Here is an 11,915-nt window from a genome sequence, read left to right on the forward strand (position 1 = left end):
CCTGTGGTGTGAGGAAAGCCAAACCACGTAAGGTCAGGAAAAGATCAAAAACACATTGGACAGCTCCCTTGACAAAGCAAATGCTGATTACAGCAGTTGGCTGAGTTCCCAGACTTATACTGGGATCTCAACCAGCTTAATAATAACTGATCAGAGCCCAATTATTGAGTTGGCTGAGTTCCCAGACCGATTCTGGGACCACAGGTAACTGAAGGACAAAAATCAGAGATTAAATCGCTCAGCTGTGTATTAAACCCATATAGAACGCAACTGTTTCAAATTCTGTAAATAATAGACTGCAATAAACATTAATGAGAAGAGACAAATGATCCCAGAATACTAAGGGAGAGCCCAATAATTGAGCTGGCTATTATTGCCGCTAGTGCTGTTGATCCAGTCTTTTAGTGTGCAGCCGCATGCACCATTGTGATTTATTGGCTACACTGCCAGAGCCAACTTTCACTGCCATTCTGTTTCACAACTATGCCAAGCATGTTATAAAAGGTCATTGTCTTATTGCCTGTTTGTATAAGTGTGTGCTAAGTACTTGTGTAAATAGTTGCACAGATAGGAATATGGTTAAGGTTAACGAAAAGCCTTCTTCTTACTCTCCTCTGATCCTTGAGTCAAGTTAAAGTACAAGCCCCAATTGGGGGTAGATTACACATCTAATATCTTGCTGCTGTGTTCATTAATCATATGCTCTTTCCAATTCTTCCATTTTCCTATTCGTTTTGATTGACTCTCAAATACCGTTCTCTGACAGGTCACTATAAAAGCTTTGTAGGTCAGTACTGTTCTCCTCAAGCTCCAAATCTATTGTGTCACCATATGCTGTATAATATTTATTTAGATATACTTGAAGATTCATTCAATGTTATTTGTAGTCTGGCACCATTACATTGCAACTCAGAGTGTAGTCAAGGCCAGCCCTAGGATGGGGCCAGTGGCGCATGTGCATCTGGGTCCATGAAGGAACCAGTCTCATCCTAAAGTGTCTAATTTTAGTAAAACAATGTAACAAAGCTTGGACAGAACACTTACTTTCAGTAACATCACTTGAGGGATTTCGCAATGGGACAGAGACCCTTCTTACGTAGACAGTTACATTTGGAATATTTTTATTGCCTCTTTAATATCTTTATTACAATTTTTTTTTTTTAAATCCACAAGTTATTTCTCACCAAGCTTTGCAAATCCTAGGATCAGCCCCAAGCTTAATAACCATACCCTACATCTCAGACCACCTTCGGCTATGCTGGCTGATTTATTATATTAATTTTGTATGTACCCTATTATAATACATACCCATGCATGATGCACATGCAGTACAATATATTAAATACCGTTATGTCTTTGAAATGTCAATATTTCAATATCTTTCCTCAAATAACTGTCATTTAGAGCTTAGTCATGCTGAAAGGAGAAAAATAATCAATAATGTTGTAGAGGCATCAGTGATGCAATCGCTTGAATATGCATGCTGTGAAGTCAAAATATGTAGATTGTCCCACTGAATTAGCAAGTACCATTTGGGGACACCTCTTTTTTTTTTGAGCTCGAGGTCGTCTTCTTCATATGTTAATCAAAGTGAAGATGAGTGCTGCGGTGATCCAAACTGTACATGAAGACCTTCTTAGGGGGATTGGCAGGGCCGGAAGGTCCGTGGGCTGGGCGGCCGGCAGACTAACCATGAAGACAGCCGCTGAGCGGCTGCAAATGGCATTGAACGCCTCCCTTGGTGCCAGGGGCGGGCTGGGCAGGGGGACAATTGCCCCCCAGGCTGCCCGAAATCTAATCAAATCGGCCGCTGGGTGCAACCGTGTGCGATGGCCGTCTAGTGATGGGAGCAGCGTGAGGGGTGAAAGCTCCGCGCCCTCGCACTGACCTTTCACCCCTCACGCTGCTCCCATCACTATGCAGCCATCAGACTGCCGAGAATGTAATCTAAACGGCCGGTGCGTGCTGATGCCGCCGGCCGCCTCTGCTTTGATACTTTTTTTTTTACTTTATATGGCAAGCCGATCCAGCTTACCATATAAATAAAAAAAGAGTGTTAAAGCAGCTCCGGCCGGGGGCATCAGCACGCACCGGCCGTTTAGATTACATTCCCAGCAGTCTGATGGCTGCATAGTGATGGGAGCAGCGTGAGGTGGAAGCACCGGATGTCAGGTCAGTGGCATCCTGTCAGCATAGAGGAGAACAGTGTGCAGCTACCAGGAAGTCAAGAGAAGTAGAAGGTGAGTAAAATAATGTATTTTTTGTACTGTATAATGTTTATTGTATTTGTTAAAAACAAAAAAAATCGGCATGTGTGTGTATGTAAGTGTGTCCCCCTATATGCCACTCTGCCTCCAGAAATGCCTTATACCCCCCTATATGCCACTCTGTCCCATGATATGCCTTTTAACCCCCTATATGCCAGAGTTGCATATAGGGGTATAAGGCATTTCTGGATGCAGAGTGACATATAGGGGGTCAAAAGGCATATCTGGAGGCAGAGTGGCATAAAGGGGGTTAAAAGGTATATCATGGGGCAAAGGAGCATATAGGAGGGTATAAAGCATATCGGGGAGGCAGAGTGGCATATAGGGGGCATAAGGCTTTTCTGTAGGCAGAGTGCCCCATGATATGCCTTTTAACCCCCTTTATGCCACTCTGCCTCCAGAAATGCCTTATACCCCCCTATATGCCACTCTGTCCCATGATATGCCTTTTAACCCCCTATATGGCAGAGTGGCATATAGGGGGTTAGAAGGCATATCATGGGACAGAGTGGCATATAGGGGTATAAGGCATATCTGGAGGTGGAGTGGCAAAAAGGGGGTTAAAAGGCATATCACGGGGCAGAGGGGCATATAGGAGGGTTGAGGCATATCAGGGAGGCAGAGTGGCATATGGGGGGTATAAGGCATTTCTGGAGGCAGAGTGACATAGGGAGTAAAAGGCATTTCTGGAGGCAGAGTGGCATATAGGGGATTAAAAGGCATATTATGGGGCAGAGTGGCATATAGGAGGATATAAAGCATATTAGGGAGGCAGAGTGGCATATAGGGGGGCATAAGGCTTTTCTGGAGGCAGAGTGCCCCATGGCATGCCTTTTAACCCCCTTCATGCCACTCTGCCTCCAGGAATGCCTTATACCCACTATATGCCACTCTGTCCCATGATATGCCTATTAACCCCCTATATTGCAGAGTGGCATATAGGGGGTTAGAAGGCATATCATGGGACAGAGTGGCATATAGGGGGTATAAGGCATTTCTGGAGGCAGAGTGGCATATAGGGGGTTAGAAGGCATATCAGGGGGGCAGAGTGGCAAGCCTGGGGGCAGAGGTGCATAACTCGGGGGTAGGTTGTCAAATGAAAGGAAATAAAAACCAAACATGTCTCAATCGTAGCTTTTATTAAATATGGAAAAAAATAGTCTACATCAGGCATGTCCAAACTTTTTTCGAAGAGTGCCAGATTTGATGAAGTGAACATGTGCGAGGGCCGACCATTTTGCCTGACATTTTCTGAACCCTTAAAATGAAATGCAAATTAACTATTTTATGCAAAGTTTATTGAAAACGGCATACCACATCTATCCCTTTCTCACTCTCCTTTTTCAGCAACCGCTCGGCACCCCTTGGGCCCCACTGACTGGCAGAACTCCAGGGCCCGGTCGCAGTCGCGACCCCGGTAGTTCCGCCACTGCCTACAATTTCTTCATCAGATGCCCTTGTGGCTGTGTGTGCCGGCGCAGGGAGAAGGAAAGCCCAAATCTAGCGACGTCCGAGATCGCAAGATTTGGGCTTTCCTTCTCCCTGCGCCGGCACACACAGCCACAAGGGCATCTGATGAAGAAATTGTGTAGGAGAGGGCAGGGGCGTACCTAGAGTATTTGGCACCCGGGGCGGATCCTGTATGTGGCACCCCCCCCACACACACTTTAAAACTACCTGGCCGAAACTGAATATGACCCCCCACACACACCATAAAAAAAATCTAACACTTTTATTTAAAGTAAGTAACACACCAAAATAGGACAAAACAATTAAATAACAATATATATATATATATATATATATATATATATATATATATATATAATTGTTAACAGCAATCACATTCCTATCATGCCCAGGCATACCCAGATTCCAGGAGGCAGTCGCAGACTTGGCATGATAGGAGTATGATTGCCTTATCTACCCCTTCTCGCTCCCTTCTGCCCTATCTACCCCTTCTCACTCCCTTCTCCCTATCTACCCCTCCTAACTATCTACCCTCTCCCTCTTTGAAGTTCACTTACCTTTCAGGAGTCCTGCGGTGGGGGTGCAAGGCCTCTGTCTCCCAGCTCTGCCACTGTATGGAACAGTATAGAGTGATGGGAGTTATGATGTACTTTAGAGCATAATTATATAATGAAAAATACATTGGAAATGGTACAGCATAACACCCATCACTCTCACACATTTACCAATCCACACGCATACCAATCCACACGCATACCAATCCACACACATACACCAATCCACACACATACCAATCCACACACACATACACCAATCAACACACATACACCAATCCACACACATACACCAATCCACACACACATATACCAATCCACACATATACACCAATCCACACACACATATACCAATCCACACATATACACCAATCCACACATATACACCAATCCACACACATACACCAATCCACACACATACACCAATCCACACACATACACCAATCCACACGCATACACCAATCCACACGCATACACCAATCCACACGCATACACCAATCCACACGCATACACCAATCCACACGCATACACCAATCCACACGCATACCAATCCACACGCATACCAATCCACACGCATACCAATCCACACGCATACCAATCCACACGCATACTAATCCACACACATACACCAATCCACACACATACATACACCAATCCACACACACATACCAATCCACACATATACACCAATCCACACACATACACCAATCCACACACATACCAATCCACACACACATACCAATCCACACACATACCAATCCACACACACATACCAATCCACACACATACCAATCCACACACATACACCAATCCACACACATACACCAATCCACACACACATACCAATCTACACACACATACCAATCCACACACATACACCAATCCACACGCACACCAATCCACACGCATACCAATCCACACGCATACCAATCCACACGCATACCAATCCACACATATACTAATCCAAACACATACACCAATCCACACACACATACCAATCCACACATATACACCAATCCACACACATACACCAATCCACACACACACACCAATCCACACACATACACCAATCCACACACATACACCAATCCACACACATACACCAATCCACACATATACACTAATCCACACATATACACTAATCCACACATATACACCAATCCACACACATACACCAATCCACACACATACACCAATCCACACATATACACCAATCCACACATATACACCAATCCACACACATACACCAATCCACACATACACATCCACACATATACCAATCCACACACATACACCAATCCACTCTCACTGTATGCTTTCCTACCTTTCCTCTTTTCTCCTTACAGCTCCTTTTCATGCTCTTCGCTCCTCTTCTTCTTCAGTTCTTCTGTCTTCTTCCGAGGGCACGGGGTTCAGAGGGCACGGACAGCGGTGGGCGCGGCTTCAGTGTTGTGCGCCGGGATCTGACAACAAACCCCGGCGCACAACAGCTGTTGCCGCGCGGATCACAAGGGAGCAGTATCGGAGGTCTTTACCGGACATCCGGCTCCCTTGAGTGATTTTAAGCCGGATGTCCGGTAAATACCTCCGATACTGCTCCCTTGCGATCTGCGCGGCAACAGCTGTTGTGCGCCGGGGTTTGTTGACAGATCCCGGCGCACAACACTGAAGCCGCGCCCACCGCTGTGTGGCTGTGTGTGCCGGCGCAGGGAGAAGGAAAGCCCAGATCTCGCGCTTTCCTTCTCCCTGCGCCGGCTGATGACGCCAAGTCCCGTGGCTCACTAGGGGGCCGCATCAGTCCGGAACGCGGGCCGCAATTGGCCCGCGGGCCGGACTTTGGACATGCCTGGTCTACATGAATTAATAAAGAAATAAAAGTTTCTTACCAGAATATCGTGAAGAATAATGTGATCAGTGTTTTGTTCCACTGAATAAAATGGAACTCTTTCATCTAAAAATGTTCGCAGTAGTAAATGTTTTGATCCCATTATGTGTAATGTATTTCATTTATTAGGGCCTTTTAACACTTTTGCTTTCTGGCATTTTAATACAAATAATGAGATAAAAAGAATGGCACATAGTGTGACTCGGGTGTGTATAAGGGGTGCGTGTGGGTATAAGAGCTTCACCGTGAGATAAACTATATGGGGCTGGTCTCCAAATTTTTCCAGGACTGCTTTTCAGTCCCAGTCCGGCCCTGCCTTTGTCCACATCTCTCTCCCCCTTTCAGTTTATCTCTCCTGCTCTCTCTTCTCCCTTTTATCTCTCTTCTTTCTCTTTACCTCTCTATTATCTGTCTGTTATCTATTATCTGTCTTAATTCATTATTTCCTTTTTTTGTTATTTCTATAACTTTTCTCCATCTCATATCTTTCCCATTATCTCTCCCCTTTGTTCTCTCTTCTTTCTCATTATCTCTCCCTTCTCTCCCCTTTCTTTCTTCTCCTCATTATCCATATCTTTATTCCTATCTCTACATGTTCCTACTACCCCTTTCTTACTCACTTACCTTGCAGAAATCCTGTGTGTGATCCTGAGGCGACTGTCCCACTGCTTCACACAAAGATATGACATCATAATATGTATATACATAATATATATATACATATATAATCATTATATGTATCTATTTCCCAAGCAAATTATAAAAAAATAAAAGGTATAGGCCTTGGGCTAAAAATAGATATAGTGGTTTTGACAAAATATGTTACTCAATTATATCCTTAATAAAACCACATAAAATCAATGTATAAGTAGGTCCAGTGGCTATTAATCATTCACTACACTCAGCCTATTGTGGTTTCTATTTTATTGCTTCAAACATAGTAATGTGTAACTAATCAAAACAAATGGCAGGACCCATAAATCTGTTTGAAACTGAACGTTCTTCCTCGATTCCTTTAGTAATGCACATGCCAGGCCTGACACAGGGCAGCACATTACCCACATCCTGCACCGATGCAGCTGCCATCCTCTTTGCAGGGCACTGTAATATAATAGTGTTCGTCTCTTAAGGACCTGTAGTGTTGTGGAAGCTTGCCATAGGGGGTTATTCCATCCAGATGTAATTGGGCTGGTTACAATCGAGATCATTGATTTCCCCAATCAACCCATAATGCTGTAGTGCAAAGGGGATCTGGATTGCTCAGTAGGGTAATCTACTCCCGGTTGTGTTAAAAGGTCTAATGCCTCATGACCTGCTGCCCTGGGCATATTCAGCCAAGGCTAGAACAAGTCACTGGTATATGTTGTGGAAGAATACCATATTATTTTATGTGACCTTTGTATTCATACTTTGTATTCATATTTTATTTACTGCACTGTGTCATGCATTATTTACCGTATGTTGTGTTGCTTAGGTGCTACATCAAATGGTCTGTAAACCATGTGTTGTGTGTTTGACACCCCAGTGGGGTCATGTAATGCATGTTATGCGACCCTGCTGTGCGCCTCATGGCACCTGCTTCACTACAACCCCCCCCCGAAAAGCATATGTTGCCAGATTCACAATGGACAGCAGCATTGGCGTTCTCTACGAGGCATATGTGTGTGTGCGGGTTTGGGTAATGCATGAATGTGTATACTGTAGTGTCAGTCAGTGTGTATCTGTATAGTTACTGGGGTCAGTCTGAGTGTGTGTTTACATTGTTATGTCAGAGTCAGTGTGTATGTGTGTGTATATGTATAGTGCCAGTCAGTATGTCCACCATGTTGGCATTATGTCAGCATATGATGTGTGTATTAGTGTATAGTGTTAGCATGTGTGTACATGAGTGTAGCACACGCGTGTCAGTTACTGTATGTGTTAGTGTGTGTAAGTGTAAGAATAATGGTTAAACATACAAGCTTGAGTTTTTATGGTGTAAAATAACCCTTTGTCATAATGGGGTTAACTGCAGTACTGTACAAAGTGATACAGCAGACCAGGAGGTAATAAATGAAAAGAAAAACATGTTTGGGGAAGAAAAAAACGTTGGCTCCTAAATTTTTGGTTGGCTCCTAGATTCAAACCAAATTTGTCAACTCCTGCTTTAGGTAATTCACTGAAGCTGTTTTGTGTTCGTTTTGCAATCCCCCACACATCCATTGTGATGCCTAGTGTAAAAAGGACTAAACGCAGCAGTTCCATCACAACTGGATCCTTTCTATGTGACTTGTATTAGTTTTCTATGTACCCCCCTTCTGTAAATGTGTTCCAGCTCCCTTTAAGAAATAGACCTAGGCCTCGACTGGTCATCTGGCATACGAGGCAAATTCCCAGAGGGCCACTGGTTTACAAAGCCACACACTCACCATCCTGTGCAATAGGAAGTTTTTATGGGTGTTTTTTTGATCCAGTTAATTTGTGGAGATATAGTCAGTAAAAGCTGGAGTCTGTGACCTTAGCAAAGGCAAGATGGCCAAAATCCTGACTAAAGCCCCACATTTCCTTTTAGCATCACTTTAACAATACAAATCCCTGATTTGTGACACTTGAAATAATCTCACCAATAGAATGAGATTAGGATACCCCCGGGGCATACATTTCTCTGACACTTTACACTTACACACAGGAAGAACACATGCATTGCAGGGGAGTTGTTATGTATTGACCAATCATATGGTGCCATACAAAAATAACTCCAGAGCTGAACAGTGCAGCCAATGGCAGCTAACATTTTATTTGTACCCAGGAAGAGAACCTCGTATGTGCGCTGCGCTTGTCATTGTTCAGCCCGTGCTGCGAAGAAGGAGAGAGATGCGATGTGTCAGGCGGTAGGAAGGTTGGCACGTATATGGGAGGTCTGAGGGCAACTCCCAAACTCGCAGCTACGAGGAGCCCTTCCCGGGGCACCCGGCCTTTCTGCCCGCTTTGGAAATAGTTGTGTGGATATGTGGAACTCTATAACCCTTTACTGGGCGGTCTGGACTCTTGCAGGTAACGCTTGAGGGCAGAAGGGTATTTACATACCATTTTAGCAAGCTTTATTGCCTATATATATATATATATATCCGCACAACATACATAGAGCATACATATCACACAGCAAAGAGCTCTAATGCTGTCCCTAAGCCGTGCAATAAGTTTAATGTAGTCATTTTACTCATGGAGTTGGATTATGACATCAGATTTGCGATTCAGTTTATGAATATCACTTGTTTAAATGGTTCTTTGTCCTGCACACAGGCGTTGGGGTGGCTGCGACTCCTCTTACAAAGAGTAGGCAGAAGTACTCAAGTGTCAACATGAATCGGAACACACATGACAACATCTCCACAACTGACTTCAAAGGCCCCGTGCATGTAACTTATGTTACAGAGAAGGAGAAACCACGCTCGGAGATTCCCATTAGTAGGGTGAAGCTATCCAGAGATGCTCTTCTCTATATTTCTCTGATAACCTGTATGAACCTTCCCGATGACATTGATTCAGAAGAAACTCTTTAAAGATGACAATGCATAAACATGATTCTAAGAATCGTTCCTAGAGTCCTGACTTGGTGTGGCCACTTTCACGTTCCCATGAAACCACCAAACTGTTTAAGGACACTGGGACGGCGTGCACTGTATATATGTCTAGAGGAACTCTTAAATTATCCGGTACCTAGTTACCACTTACCACGTCTTACCATGTTGAAAACATAGTAAACAATGAATTATATCATTAATTAGAGAGAAAGAAAACAATTGAAAAAAGTGAAATAAGTGCACTGATATTCAATAAATGAATAAGAAACAGTTGAATTAAGAGTTCAGACTAGAAAACTTGTTCAAGGCTCCACAATATAATAATATCTCCATTTGTCAGGCTTTTGTATTGGACCCACTTGCCAGATAAAATTGAAGATCTGTAACCAATGTGATGAAAACCAGGAATACATCGCTCATAACGGGATTCAGATTGAATTAATTAATTTTTATTTATGTATATTTTGAAGAAGCCAGGTGTTGTATCTTTAAAACAATATCAACATGTTGTCAGTTCCATTGTACAGTTGTGTCTATGTTAAGTATCCATCGTGTAAAATATTTTAAATGAAATTAAAAGTGTAGCAAAGTCTTGGTATTGTTCTTACTGAGCTCCACACGCAAAATGGACACTTAACTGCATACGTTGTATGATTTGTATTGAAAGGTGTATGTTTGGACTCTCCTACAGAAGAAGAAATGGTGACGAAAAGACCTCTGAGGTCTAGAAAGCTTATGTGCTTATAGCATGGACCAGGTTAAAAAAGTATAAAGATCAGTGGGTGCAGGGTTATGTTGCAAGAAGGAAAAATAGGAAACTAGAAATGTACATACCTTTGGTATCCAGGTAGATAATTCCGATACCAGCCTGGAGTTGTTTTTTTTTTATATATATGACACCCCAGCCTAAAAAGCTTCCATCCACCAATCGGTGTACCCAAAACAAAAGAGCTCTGTGAAGAAATGTAGAGTATGTTCTTTCCTCCATACACAATGAAAGTTTGGTACTCGTACATGTCAGAGGTAAGGGTGATGCACAGTTCCCAAAACTACAGTGCATTATCAATAACAATAAAACATGGTGGGGTATACCTTTCCGATCAAAGTCAACAGCCCTACCTAATGTTAGGCAAGACCACAACATGGTATACAAAAGTTGTGATCTACCTGACCCAAATTTCCGTGTTTAATGCATAGGTGCTTTAAGATAAAATTGGAACTGGAAAGAATTACACTTTTCTACAGTTCCAGCTAAAGATTTTGAGAAACATCCTCTCATCCAAAGACAAAAATTGTATTTTCCTTGTACAATCCCCCCACCAAACGCACAAAAAGTCTACTATAAAAAAAGGTATTGGGATAGACTCCTTAGGTACCACTGCCCTTCCTGTCCCTCTCTACCAGGTCTCTGTATCATACAATAGGGAATTGGAAATGTTTTCAATATTTATATTGTTCTGCTTTTGCTTTAACAGTAGGATTGCAATGACATCCTGGACTGTTTTGATTCGGTTTTAGTTATGTTTATTTTTTATTAATACTGCTGTATTTTTGTAATACTGTATTTTCTGACATGATCACAGTATGTTGATCTCCTCTCCGTATCTGGTGTTGTTCACTCTCCACTGTTCATTCTAGAGTCTTTCGGACCCTGGTATGCTTACCGATTTGTTTTAGCGGACCGTTGTTTTACTGTGCAAACGCGGGAGGTGTCTCTCATTCCTCTAATGTACACACTATAACTTGTCTTTACGCATACCTTGAATAAACAGAGATTTGAATTGAGATTAAAAAAAAAAAAAAAAAAAAAAAGACCGTAGGATTGCTGCAACTTAGTAAAACAAGATGAAAATGTAGGGTATTTTGATGGGACATGACCAATATAAAAACTCTGCGCAGCTATCAAAAAGTTTGTTCCAGGCAAATTAAAAAAAAAATAATAACGTAAAAAAACCTATGCATGTAGGGCATTTCCATAATCCAAAAAACATATACTGGATTTCTCTGCCATAACTCATAACCTGTGCCAAAAAATTCTTAAAAAAAATAAATAAAAAAAAAAAAAAAAAAAAAAAAAAAACACAGAAGCGTTGGTGGGAAAAAAAGTTCAACAAAGTATTTCTATAGCTAATCTATGGCCAAATGTCTGCTTGGAATGTGTCCTGAAGCCACTAGT

The sequence above is a fragment of the Spea bombifrons genome, chromosome 5, assembly GCF_027358695.1.
Source record: "Spea bombifrons isolate aSpeBom1 chromosome 5, aSpeBom1.2.pri, whole genome shotgun sequence".
NCBI classification, from domain to species: domain Eukaryota; kingdom Metazoa; phylum Chordata; class Amphibia; order Anura; family Pelobatidae; genus Spea; species Spea bombifrons.